The sequence below is a fragment of the Accipiter gentilis genome, chromosome 17, assembly GCF_929443795.1.
Source record: "Accipiter gentilis chromosome 17, bAccGen1.1, whole genome shotgun sequence".
In the NCBI taxonomy this organism is placed as follows: Eukaryota; Metazoa; Chordata; class Aves; order Accipitriformes; family Accipitridae; genus Astur; species Astur gentilis.
The window spans coordinates 18,737,379-18,751,117 of NC_064896.1; the positions used below are offsets into that span (position 1 = coordinate 18,737,379).

Below are 13,739 nucleotides of genomic sequence, written 5' to 3' on the forward strand. Positions count from 1 at the left end.
TAGGGCTAATTCTGTACCAACAAGATAGTATGCCAAGCATACCTGAATTTCCCAGTGTAAATGCAGCCAGGAGTCAGCTTCTTCTAATGGTCTGCAATTTGTCAGTGCTGTTAAATTGGGGTTTGACTCCTGTTTATGCTGATCTGGGAGCAGAGTTCAATCTGAACAACTGGAAGTATGACAAGTGCTGAACGTTTATTGACAAAAGTAGTCTCTAGAACTGAGTACCTCTCTAGTACCTGCTTTCCTGGCTTGCAAAAAAGGGATGCATGGACCTCAGTGTCCTTTAGAGGGCTTGGATGGGATGACTTTGTAGTACCTTGGGTCTGGAATAGGTTGGAATATGCCATAAAGCATATGTATCCCCACAAACTATAGGTATTTCTTTTTTGTAAGACAGCTGATATAGTTACAATAATTTCCCTGATTAACAATGAAAAAAAACCCATAAAATGTTATCAGTATAGAATTTCTCTGACAAGAGAGGGATCAGTCTTTACTGGGAGAGATATTTCAAGTGAAATCAACATTCAAACAAAATGAACATTCTCTTAATGGAATGTATGTTAGCTTTCTTGAGGAATACGGATTTTTGAAAAAAAATTATAAGCAAGTTTTGAAATAACTTTCTAATCTCAAAGAAGAGGTGAAGGAATAATCCCAGCAAAATCTTCAGTTTTGCTGTTGCAGTTCAAATAGTGAAGAGACTAAAGAGCTTTTTATTGTGTATCAAAGGATTGACAGCTTGGTGTTCAGTCAGAGCTCCAAGTTCCAATCTGAGATTAATAAACATTCAAATGCTCAGTCTTAAATAGAAAACTTGTAAGAATCCAATCCGTAGTTTATGTAATTGAATGTTTGTTTGAAATGACTAGTGTATTCCAATTTAGTAAGTTGTCATGTTGTAAAAGTTGTCAAATTCAGACCACTTACAGGCTGTTGCAATTGGAACATATTTCAGGAAACTACAAGTTACATACACATGCTCTTTTTGAGACAAAGAACCATTCTGAATATCAAGTGAAATAAAGTAGGTCGTAAAGATGCAAAGTGCCAGTTATTTATGGCATACAATATTTTTGAAACAGTGGGTGCTCACAGCTGTCGCCTCACATATTTCTCTTCTCAAGTACTGTGGGTCACTACTTAATATTACATACAAAAAAAGGGACTTGGCATTCACTGGTGGTCTAAAACTACAAATGGCTTTCCAAATGCTACACTAAGTCACACCAGTTCTCTGTGTGACTGTGTGTAAACAGTTGTTTATTATTATCTCATTTGTGCAAGTAGGAAGGTTCAGTCACTCTTCGAGAGAGGAAAAAAAGAGAATGACTTGGCCAAAATCACAGTGAGAGCTAGGTTAGTGGACAGTAGGACAGAGTGCCAATTTTCAATGCACTTTTTCTAGGATGGTGCTCAGGGCTATATAAAATTGGGATGTCTTTTACATTAAGAAAATCTTATGCATAACATAGAAATTTTGTTTGCATTTTACATTTTCTTTAAAATAAGATATCTGATGCAAAGTCACCCAGTACTAGATGTTTTTTTGCTTTTGAGTATGAATAGATCTACTTGTGAAGAAAGATGTCATGTATATTGAAAATATCTCCAAGCATTTTGTTGTCATAGCTGTTTAGCTTGAAAACAGGCATTTCGTTAACAGATTTTATCAACTCTCTAGGCTGCAGTCAGGAAGTTCAGCAGAATGCAACTGACAGTTATAGGTACTTTTTCTTGAGGGAATGTATTCTACCTGTGGGCTTCATTTCAAGGTGTCATTTAAGAAATTTCTTTAAATGTATGAAATGTTTTAATAGTTTGAGTCCTGGTGTCCACTGAAATTGCACTCTTTCCTATGATATAGTGGAAGGATGAAATAAAATAAAAAAGTATGGAGCATACATAGCACAAGCAGATTTGTAAAAATACTACAATGTTAAGAATATTGTAGTGAAATGTTTTGTTGTTTGGGATTCCCATGGAACAAGAGTTCTAACTACTTCCTTTAGTTTAAGAGGGAGGAAATACTTTCAATCTTCTCAGGTTTCCCAGTTCAGTAAAGACTGTTCTTTCTTTAAATTTTTGAGGGGTTTTATTTGAATTTTTATGGAACCCCCCCAAAGCTTCTGTGAGCTTGTCATGAAGATTTTATTATTAATGCAAGTCTAATACTTTATTTATGTTGCGTTATTATAAAGCTACTTGAGGAACAAGATGTACATACATTCAGTGACAGTCTGGCTTGTTTATTTTGAATTTGTATCTTGAAAGGGAGGGTGAAGGGTGAAAAAGCAATTTGCAGTCCTTTTCACTAAGAAAATACAGCAGAGAAATTATTCCACTGCAATCTACTGCTCATGAAGGGAAGCAGCTTAGAGAAATCTTTACAACCAAGGGAATCTTAAACCCAGTGAAGCAGGAGGCTATGAAATCATCCCTGGGTTAGAAAGGGAGGCTTATAAGATTGGAATTTTAGTTAAACAAGTTTGCTGTAAGTTAGCAGTTGAATAATTTTTCTGAGTTTATGCATTTTGGATGAAGAATGTAAAAATTCCCAGTGACATAATGGCTGATACTGTAGATTTGGGGTTTTCTGTGTTCCCATTTTGCATTTTTAGAATTCCATTAGGACCTGCTGCTCTTGCTGATCAACACCCAAAACATCTGGGTAATATCAGTTCTGCCCCAAGAGATCTGCAGAACTGATTTTTGGCCTAAAATATAGATATCTCTCTAGCATGTTTCATGCTTAAAATGTGTGACATTACTGTAGCCCTTATAGTCAGAGGTATGAAAATGATATTGCTATCAGAAAGAATATTAAAAATGGGATTGAATAGATTGACACTTGTCTAAGGATATCTGTTGTAGCTGTGTCAGACCAGATTAGGCTGTGCAGAATAGAGAAGTGATGATCAGTTGAATTAGTTATCCTCCCATTGTTTTATAGAAAGGCTTAGGGCTGGAGGGGAACTGTAATACAACTGTGAAATGCAGAAATATTCTGGTTATGAATTGTGCAGTTAAAATGTAGATGGATAACATTTCCAGTAAAAGCTTTTTCTTCCCCTTCCACTACCATCAAACCTATAAAGACCTTTCAGACATGTTCCAAACACAAACCAAGTTCTATTTAGTCTGGATCATTTCAATCATCTGATTTACAGTTTGGCTTCAGAAACAGCTGCATCACTGCAGCTAAGAGGAGGGAACTGAAATGCAATGGGAGGAATGAGGGCTCAGGCACAGGAATATCAGGGGCTTCTTACCCAAACCCTAGGCACTGGAATCAATGTCTCAAGACATCACAGCTGTCATGTTTTGTAAGTCACTTGATTTCACAGTACATCTGTTTTTCTTAATATATGTAAGTGGGGTGGGGTGAGGATCCTGACCCATATCCTGACCATATCCAATCAAGAGATTGATCTCTTTAGAGAAGGACTTTCTTTCACTGTGTGCTTAGAACAAATTGGGAGCTCAGTCTTCTCTGGAGCCTCTGTGAATTTTAACAGATCAAGAACATTTATCTAGGATGGTAGATATTTGGGAAATGTTAAACATAATTTTGATAAACCTGCTTATATAACTATGTTGTGGTAGATTTTTCCTTAAAGGAAAACCCTTTATTTAAGTTCCAAATTTATGGGGAAATAACTGCCTAATTGCACCTCCAGTTGATTTCTGCTGCCATTTTCAACGTCTGTTATTGTCACACCTATTCTTAGAAAATGACACAGTGATTGAATATAAGCTTGTTTTAACAAATAGTGTTTCTGTTGATATCTTTATTCCATATTTTTTGGTTTTGCAAAAAACATGCATCAATGTTTTAGGAAATGTTAGGTTCCTTGTTACAAAATCTTCTGTCTACTTTACTCCAGAAATGTTTGTAAGGGAACCAACACAGCTACCTATGTGCTCCATAGAGAGATCATTTGAGTTCTGTTAGTTTGGGCATAATTTGTTAGAAACAAAGCTAGTTTTCTGCCTGTCTTTCCTTGATCTCTAAGGAGAAAATGATGTATGCAGAGAAGCGTTTCCAATTATAAATTATTCCAGGTTTTCAACTGACTGGTTTGAGGCTTCATATTCTGTCGTGATTCAAAGATGAGAGGATTAGGTTAGAAAAACCTTTCTTTTAACGTCAGGTAAGCAGATAAGCAGTACAGTAAAGTAAGATGGTTACTGCAACTTAAGTGGGATTTTGCATGTGGTGAAATAATTTTTTGACAGTTAACTCTGAATTTGAGACACAGGTCAGAGAAATAGTGGCAAAAATATTAAGCTTTTTCTATCTACTTTCTTGTCAGTGAAGACGGTATTCCTTATCAAAGTTGGAAAAAAAGTTTTCCTCCACAAATTTAGGCATTTGAAATTGAACATGAATTTTGAATAAACAAACACGCAAATGCTTAATCTTAAATAGAAGACTAATTTGTGAGAATCCGATCCTTAGCTTACGTAACTGAATCTTTGTTTGAAATGACTAGTGTGTTCCAGCAGGACCACTGGTAAATGAAAGCAGACAAAAATATTTTTCATATGTTGTGAATATTTTCAAGATGCTAAATATTTTTTATATTACATCAGGCTGATATTTTCAACATATGAGTGAGAGGTGTGATGGGTTGACCCTGGCTGGATGCCAGGTGCCCACCAAAGCCATTCTATCACTCCCCCATCCTCAGCTGGACAGGGGAGAGAAAAATATAACAAAAAGCTTGCAGGTCGAGTTAAGGACAGGAGAGATCATTCACTAATTACCGTCACAGGCAAAACAGACTCAGCTTGGGGAAAATTAACTCAATTTATTACAAATCAACCAGAGTAAGTTAATGAGAAATAAAACCAAATCTCAGAATACCTTCCCTCCACCCCTCACTTTTTCCCGGGCACAACTTCATTCCTGAATTTCTTCACCAAGCCCCCCCAGCGGCACAAGGGGGACGGGGATAGGGACAGTCATCACACATTATTTTCTGCCGCTTCAACCCTCCTCAGGGGGAGGGCTCCTCACACTCTTCCCCTGCTCCAGCGTGGGGTCCCACCCACGGGAGACAGTCTTCCACGAACTTCTCCAACATGGGTCCTTCCCACGGGCTGCAGTTCTTCATGAACTGCTCCAGCGTGGGTCCTTTCCACAGGGCACAGTCCTTCAGGAGCACACTGCTCCAGTGTGGGTCCCCCACGGGGTCACAAGTCCTGCCAGAAAACCTGCTCCAGCGTGGGCTCCTCTCTCCACAGATCCGCAGGTCCTGCCAGGAACCTGCTCCAGCATGGGGTTCCCACAGGGTCACAGCCTCCTTCGGGAACCCACCTGCTCCGGCGTGGGGTCCTCCACGCGCTACAGGTGGAGATCTGCTCCCCTGTGGACCTCCCTGGACTGCAGGGGGACAGCCTGCCTCACCAGGGTCTTCCCCACGGGCTGCCGGGGAATCTCTGCTCCGGCACCTGGAACACCTCCTGCCCCTCCTTCTGCACTGACCTGGGGGTCTGCAGGGTTGTTTCTCTTACATGTTCTCACTCCTCGCTCCGGCAGCTGTTTCTTCCCGTCCCAACTTTTTTTTCCTTCTTAAATTGTTATCACAGAAGCGTTACCACTATCGCTGATTGGCTCGGCCTTGGCCAGCGGCGGGTCTGTCTTAGAGCCAGCTGGTATGGGCTCGCTCTCGAACACAGGGGAAACTTCCAGCAGCTTCTTACAGAAGCCACCCCTGTAACCCCCCCCGCTACCAAAACCTTGCCACACAAAACCAATACAAGAGGGTATAGCCAGAATATGGTGCAATGGGGATTTGAACTCTGTAGTTCAAGGGGGATTGCTCTAAGGTAGCCCAAGACTTGTAAAATACTTTTTTTCCTGGCTATCCCGAGGGAAGCAGAGGGACAAGGGGAAAGATAGGGCCTGACATATTCATGCTAATGCTGAGGGATGGAATGGGAGGGTAACTTTTACTGGTGGAAGAAGTCTTTTCTTTCAATCCCATCTCCTTGATGAGCTCCTGTTTCACTCGTAGCTTTTCCCTCCCTGGCAGCAAAGGCAAGAGTGGGGAGAGATTCAGCTAGGGCTGTGGTGGAGGGGGCTTGGGCCCTGGGCCCTTAGTGGTGTGTTGCTCCCATCACTCCATAGCACCAGGCCAGAACCTGCTTTGTCCAACCCTAGAACAAGCCTTGGTTGTACCAACCAGGTGCTTTTCTCCCCACTCCTGCAGATAGGTATCTTTCTATGTGACCACACATGGGTTATTCACTGACTTTTACCTTTAGTAAATTGAAAAAAAATTTTCTTAAAAAGCAGCACAATCCAGTATTTTCTGACAAATAAAACCAACCGTCTCATTAAATGGTTCCTGAGTGGCCTGGACATGACATTATGTGAAAAGTGGGACCACGTGGAAACCAAAGCTAAGGGGAGAAAAGGGACTGCTTGTAAGATCTCAGATGAGTGGTATTTGGCCCTGAGCTTATATGGCTGTATTTTTAAAAAGGCAGGACAGATTAGAAATGTTAGATTTAAAGCCCTAAATATATGCTTAGCTACCTTCATGATATCAGTATAGCCTTCTTTCTGTTTCCTGATGAATTACATGAGTAATCAACATAGGACCTATTTCTAATACCATACTGAAGTTTTATTTCACAAGTTTGCTGTTGACCATAGACAGTTTGTGAACAGAAGAGAGTTCAGTGTTTTAGCAATATCTTCTTAAATCTTAAGTTTAAATCTACATATTGGTGTTGTGGATTCAGCATATTAGTTTTGTGAAATCTGCATAAAACTGGTGTAACAGAGTGACAGTCAGGCCTATTAACATCAGCCAGAGATTTAATCTTTTCTTTTACAGAGATTTTTATATGGAGAGGTCTAGGTTTTCACACTACTCTTTTCTCTAAATTTTGGGACAAATCACAGTAAGAAATGTATTCACTCATTTCAGTCAAAAGGATTCAGTAAGAGATCCATTAATTTATTTTCTGAATCCCACTATTTCATACTAACCGTAACCATCTAACAGAAATGTAACATTGCCTTGGAGTTAAAACTATTGATACATAAATGAGAAAGGTGAAAAAGAACTGTATGTTTTCTTGCCACATAGCCTTGTTTGAACTTCGTTGTCTTGTGGTACCACACCTAGTTTATCATGTACATTGGTATAAACTAAATCTGCAGGCAGGAGAAACTTACATAGTCATCAGCAATAATTTGCAGAATTGCCTGAAAATGAACTTTCTTAGGAGTTTGCTTTAATTTGGTCATTTGCATGAAGCAGTGTCCTGGGTTCAGCTGGGATAGAGTTAATTTTTACAGGAACCTGGGAGGTGGGGGCATAGCCGGGGCAGCTGACCTGGCCTAGCCAAGGAGCTATTCCATACCATGTGCCATCATGCTCAGTATATAAATGGGGAGCGGGCCGGGGGGTGCTCTCTGTTTTCGGTGGGGGAAGTGGCGGAGCGTCGGGTCCCGGGTGGTGAGCAGTTGCACTGTGCATCACTCTTTTTTGTATACTTTTTCATTAGTGCCGTTGTTGTTGTGGTAATCTCTTTGTGTTTGTCCCAGTAAACTGCCTTTATCTCAACCCTCGAGGTTCCAGTTTCTTTTTCTTTTCTCTCCTCCGTCTCCTCCGCATCCCACCGGAGGGGGGCGGAGGAGCGAGCGAGCGGCTGCGTGGTCCTTTGTTACCGCCCGGGCTGAAACCACCACAGTCCTTTTTTGGCCCCTACCCCCGGCCCGCTCCCCATTTATATACTGAGCATGATGTCCCATGGTATGGAACAGCTCCTTGGCTAGTTCAGGTCAGCTGCCCCGGCTATGCCCCCACCTCCCAGGTTCCTGTAAAAAGTAACTCTATCCCAGCTGAACCCAGGACAAGCAGTTTCAACAATGCTTGCATTAAGGAAGTGGTATTTATCTCCCATCCTGTTCTGGACAGATTATTGTGTAGTTTGACTACTTTTGTAATTCGTGTCTCTCACACCCATCTTGTGTGAAGATCAGCAAATATTCTTTAGGAAGAACTCGGATGTGATAAGAGCCAACAAAGCTGAAAAGGATAGACTGTGAAATAGCAATGTGATAAGTGTGCTTAATTTTCAACAATTGCTTATAATCCTGCGGCATTCCATAAATACTAAGAGCTGATTACGAGTTTGTCACTTACTGTTTTGGATTCTAATTAATGTAAGCCAATATATTCAGTGTGCTAACCTAAAGGATAATATGAACAAGAACTGAAATACTCTCTATAGCTACGGGGATAAGAACTGCCACCCTCCCCAGTCTTCTAGTAGTTTGCAAGATTTCCAGAGGCTGTAGGATAAAGCCAAACCTCCATAGATGTTCTTCATGGAGGCTGTCTATGAAGAGACTAAACCAATTGAATTGGACTGTTTCCAATATGTTGAAGAAAATAAGATATTAAGGAGGACTCAAATGGTGGAAGTGATTCTACAACCATGAAAAAATAAGGAAACAAAACCAGAGTGAATACATGGCAACTCTCACCCCTTGAAAAGTTCTTTTTGTAGTACATCAGGGCAGTAGTACACTTCCTGGAGAAAAGGTGCATGTCAGGCTGAAAATGAACAATGTGGACCTGTGTTGTAAAGAGAGCGATTCCTTGACTTGCTGTAGAGGTGATGGGAATGTTTCCTGTGATTTTTTTTTTTCTCCTTTGCCAGTGGCCTTTTCATGAAAAATGTTAATATTTAACATTTTAACCATTTTCTTTTTTTCAAGTAATATTAGTTGAAAATTCATAGTCATTGCCTCAACAGTGAGGGATGTTCTATAATTCAGTGCCAGTCAAAGCTTTTTTTTAATGTAATTTCTGACTTTAAAGTAATAATTCAAGACATAATTATAATATCAATTTTCATATAAACACAAAATAATTTGATTACAGGGGCAATGTTTCAAAACATGTCTTTTTGTGAAAATTGTTTCTTTTGAAAATAAACTTTTCTTTTTCATTCACATGAAGCAATTTCAACAATACCTTTGTTAAGGAAGACTCCCCTCCATTTTATTTTGAAAAGAAACATTTATTTTGAAAAGCCAATGGGTGACTGAGAACCGGCACAGGTTTCCCAGAGAGGTTGTAGAGTCTCTATCTTTGGAGATATTAAAAAGCTGTCTGAACATGGTCCTGGGCAACCTTTTCTAGGTGAACCTGCTTGAGCAAGTGGGTGACAAGATGACAGCCAGAGGTCATTCTCTACCTCAGCCATTCAGTAATTCTGTGAAAAGTCAATTAATTGGTCAGCATTGTTTCAGAGTACTCAAAGCAACAATGCTTAAGTACACGCTGATCCTGTAGTATAGTTCTCTCTGCTTTTCACAGGCCACTTAAAGTTTGGTTTTCTTCTTCTTTCATTTGTTCATCTCTTTTTGTCTCCATTTTTTCTGTGTGCACATAATTTTCATTTCATTTCTGTTTCCTATTTTTCTTTTTTGTTTGTTTTTATTGAAATGTATCTTCTCTCTTGTTCTGAATGTAGTAAGTCTGTCTTGTGGGTCTCCTCTGATAAAGAATTTAAAAGCTTCCTGCTGTGAAAAACCAGTCCCATCCTTGCAAATTTCCTTCTTGACTGTGAAGAGCTTCAGGGTTTGTTGCTTTGGGAAATAAGGTCTATCCCAAGCTCATTGAAAATTAGTGACAAAGTTTAATGACTTCAGATACAGGATGAATCCATCACAAAAGGCAGAGAGAGAGTGATACACTGTAGCTATCTCTCTCCAAAAAGCAAAATTTGATTTAGCGTAAATCTGTCTTCCCCACCCCCCACCCCCACCCCTTATTTTTTTTTCTTCTAGGATAGCCTTAAAATTAGAAAAAAAACCCCACATAGTGCTCAACTTCCCAGAAACCCTAACAAAGCTCGCTATTGAATAATTAATGAAAATGACTGGTATCAAAGCTTGTCAAAATTATTAGCCTCCATTCCAGGCTTGGTATACCTTCAAATAATTGAAAATAATATCAGACTTTGCAACTATAGTTTAATTATGCTATTAATATTACCATAGCTTTACTACTTTATCAGTATAGACTTGTTGGTCTTAGAAGTAAAATTAATTTGTTTATGCTTTCCTTCTGATTCTATTTGTTTCAATAAATTGCAAAATGTGAGCCTAATCAACCATCAGGCAGTCAGCTCAACTGCATTTAATTTCTTCAGTAGAGCAAGCACCCTATGATATCTGATGGACCAAAATAGACATTTTATTAGTTTACATTCTGGATGCACACACGATAAATAGTTATAAACTCAGTATAGTGTGAAATGTCTAACAAAAAGTGTTGTTTCCCAAAGAATATTGGAAGAAGCAGTATAATATACTTGTAAATTTATTCCAAGAACTGGATTTTTTTGTGTACTGTAAAAGGATGAAGAGTTGGAAGAGAAAGCTGTAAGAATTGTTCCATATTTACTTCCCTTTTCCATCTACATGGCTAATATGACAACAGAACATACTCAGATATGAAGAATATACCTTGAAAATTATATAAATGCAACCAAGATAAGGCAAAACATACCTTTTTGAAACAAGATTCTGTTTATTTTCCTCAAACTGCTCTGCATACTGGCACAACACGATGTTAGAGACTATTTGTTCTAGAAAATTTCTGTAGTAGTTTCTGCAGTGAAATCTATGCAAAACACTTATTGTAAGACAGATATATCAGATAATTTAGTCTGCTGATCTTTATAGGTTTTAATCATTTTACAGGCATCTGCCTATTCTAACTTTTAGAAATTTACATAGACTGTTATGACATTTAGGTAGGTAATGATCACAATACGATCCAGTGCTGCTTTTAATGAAGAATTCTTTCATTATTCCAATTTCCTTACTTTATGCCATTTTAGGATCTTTAGTGACTCATTGTTTTCTGCAGAAAAGCACTGAATCATGTTTATACTATCCAGAAATAGACCCACTGAGGTCACTCTAAGCAGCCAATAGATTTGTCAGCACTGAGTAAGTACTTAGAAAAGCAAGACCTTTCAAATAAGGGTTCAGACTCTGCTGTAACTCTTCATTCTTGAGCCTAGCAACTCTTAAGAAGTTTTAAACAGCAAATACCTTTTAGCAGTATGCAATCTACAGGTTAGGCAAAGAAAAACAGGATGGGTTGAAGTTTGTTTCATTCAGTCTTGCTGTGGTGGGACTGGATTCTTTGGAGCGTTTTGTTTATATTGTGTTACCTTTGGAGGTAGTTGGCTACCCTTTGCTTGTGAGTCGCTTCTTCTCTACGCGGCTGCCATCTCTATATAGGGGCCAATTTGGATAAAGAGCAGATACTCTGGCTTTGAGACAGATAGGAAATGGGTTGATAAGAACTTTCTCTAAATTTTTCCCTCAGTATTTAAGACTTATGTGCACACGAATGCACCTCAGCTTTCAGAGAATATATAAATGTATACTCTGTCAATTAGTCCGTGATAACTATGTACATATATACTCTGACCTCTGGGTAAATGCAACGTCACTATCGCTGTGGTTGAGCCGCTTCACATTTTCTGTGGTACTAGAATATGAACACAGACTGTTACTGTCAAGTTGTTGATGTGCTGTCAATTGACATCCTAGCTTTCCCTAGGGGATCAAGGTCAATGTATGTTTGGAACCCATGCCCCTACTGATACTAGGTTAAAAGCAGTTGAGAGCTGCTTTAACTTTGGCTGGGGCTGGGCTATACACCATCAGTGACCTGCTGTCAAAGACTTTCTGATCTCAGCTGGTGCTGAGTAGCACTTGGCTACAGGAGAGAATCTTCTGAATTTCCAAACCCGAAGAATGTATAGCTCTTTTGGCATTACTTTTTAAGTTTTAAAACTTTTTGTTTGTTTACTTAGCATACTGAGAAAATCCAGTGTAGTTTCTACAGATGACTGTCCAATGAAATGAAAAATAACAAGTTGTGGGGCATTTGAGAGCCTTACATTAGTATGACAGTGTTTGCCACTGACATCCTCTCCAAAAGGTTTGTTAGCTGAGTCCTGTTTCTGACTTCGAGGACACGTTCATTTTATTTGTTTACAGTTGTAGCTTGTTAAGGACCAAATTTTGTCCCTGTTCAAATTAGCGAGAGTTTTGCCATTAGCTTAAAAGTATCAGGATTTGGTGCTGTGCAAATTATACAGTAACTCTGGAGCTTTGTGTGTGGTGGGGGTGGGAAGAGGGAGAGTGAAGTCTCTTACATAACAAAAATTTGGTAGCTTTAAAAATATCAAAGCAAAGAAGTGACATGTGTACTTGTCTTTACTCTTCTGATTCTCCAAAGAGGCAGACTGAATCCTTCAACAGTCACCCTAGTGCAGACACATATGCCCAATACAACCTTCATTGTCATCTTCCAAAGCTGAATCTTGAACAACTGTTAAGACTTGTACAGTTCTTGGTAGAATTCCAGTCAATTGCAGCAAAGTGGTTTCTTTCTTTTTTCTTCTAATTTATTTAAATATTAATCTCTCTGCATTGTTGTCTGTTATGGGTCTGGAAGGTTTGAATTGGGTAAAGTAGCAATGAACAACGTGTACTGTATTTATTTTAACCTAATAGTTTTACTGTATGACAGAACTTGTCATTATAATTTCTAAAGTTTGTGCAACCAGTTGTAGTAGTACATACGTATCTGTGTGCATGTACATATATATTCTTAGACCCAGCCTGGTACTTTATGCATAAAAAAATTATTTTTCTCTTACCCATGTGGTTATTTGACAGATTATTTATGTATGTTTAGACTGAAAGCAGTAAGCAGAGTGTATGTCTTCTCTTGCCTTTATAAATATCTACATGAAAGACACCGTAAAGGATGATGTTTGTGCTTTGCAAGATGCAGTATAAAGTAAATCCTTAACTGTCTTTGAAGATCCACTTTTTTAAAAAATGTTTCTACAAAACTGCAGCATCACCTATTGTGTGCACATCCAGAGAATTAAGACAAAAATAACCTCTTAATTACACTTTCACTGAATCTTTTACAGTGTATTTATAAACTGCAGGTGGATAAGGTGTCTCTGTATCTTCTGTTTTCTGCATAAAAGCAGGTAGAAATGTCCTGCATGATTAGCCACTCCAGCACTGCATTTACACTGTAATTTATTTTCAGCTGAGAGAAGGTAGATAATTGTCCTGGTTATGGCTGAGTTAGAGTTAATTTTCTTTCTAGTAGCTGGTATAGTGTTATGGTTTGGGTTCAGTATGAGAAGAGTGTTGGTAACACACTGATGTTTTCAGTTGTTGCTAAGTGTAATGTTTAGACTAATTCAAGGATTTTTCAGCTTCTCATGCCCAGCCAGCAAGAAGGCTGGAAGGGCACAAGATGTTGGGAGGGGACACAGCCAGGGCACCTGACCCAAACTGGCCAAAGGGGTATTCCATACCGTGTGATGTCATGCCCAGTATATAAACGGAGGAGTTGGGCAGGGAGGGATTGCTGCTTGGGAACTAACTGGGCATTGGTCAGCAGGTGGTGACCAATTGCATTGTGCATCACTTGCTTTCTATATTCCAATCCTTTTATTATGATTATTGCCATTTTAGTATTGTTATTACTATCATTATTAGTTTCTTCTTTTCTGTTCTCTTAAACTGTTCTTATCTCAACCCACGAGTTCTACTTTTTTCCGATTGTCTCCCCCATCCCACTGGGGAGCGGGGAGTGAGTGAAGGACTGTGTGGTTCTTAGTTGCTGGCTGGGGTTAAGCAGGATTTT

At 39.1% G+C, this 13,739-nt stretch overlaps 1 long non-coding RNA gene across 4 annotated transcripts in view; it reads left to right on the plus strand.

Moving 5' to 3' along the window:
• The window catches only part of LOC126046924 (uncharacterized), a 51,395-nt gene that overhangs the window by 24,213 nt on the left and 13,443 nt on the right, over positions 1 to 13,739 (plus strand). For 3 of the 4 annotated variants that reach the window (XR_007508470.1, XR_007508469.1, XR_007508468.1), the window contains exon 4: positions 8,418 to 8,542. The exons of the other annotated variant lie outside the window; for it this stretch is intronic. This is a non-coding gene — a long non-coding RNA (uncharacterized LOC126046924). Of the gene's footprint in view, positions 1 to 8,417; positions 8,543 to 13,739 lie in introns of those variants that run through there. 4 annotated transcript variants of the gene reach the window in all.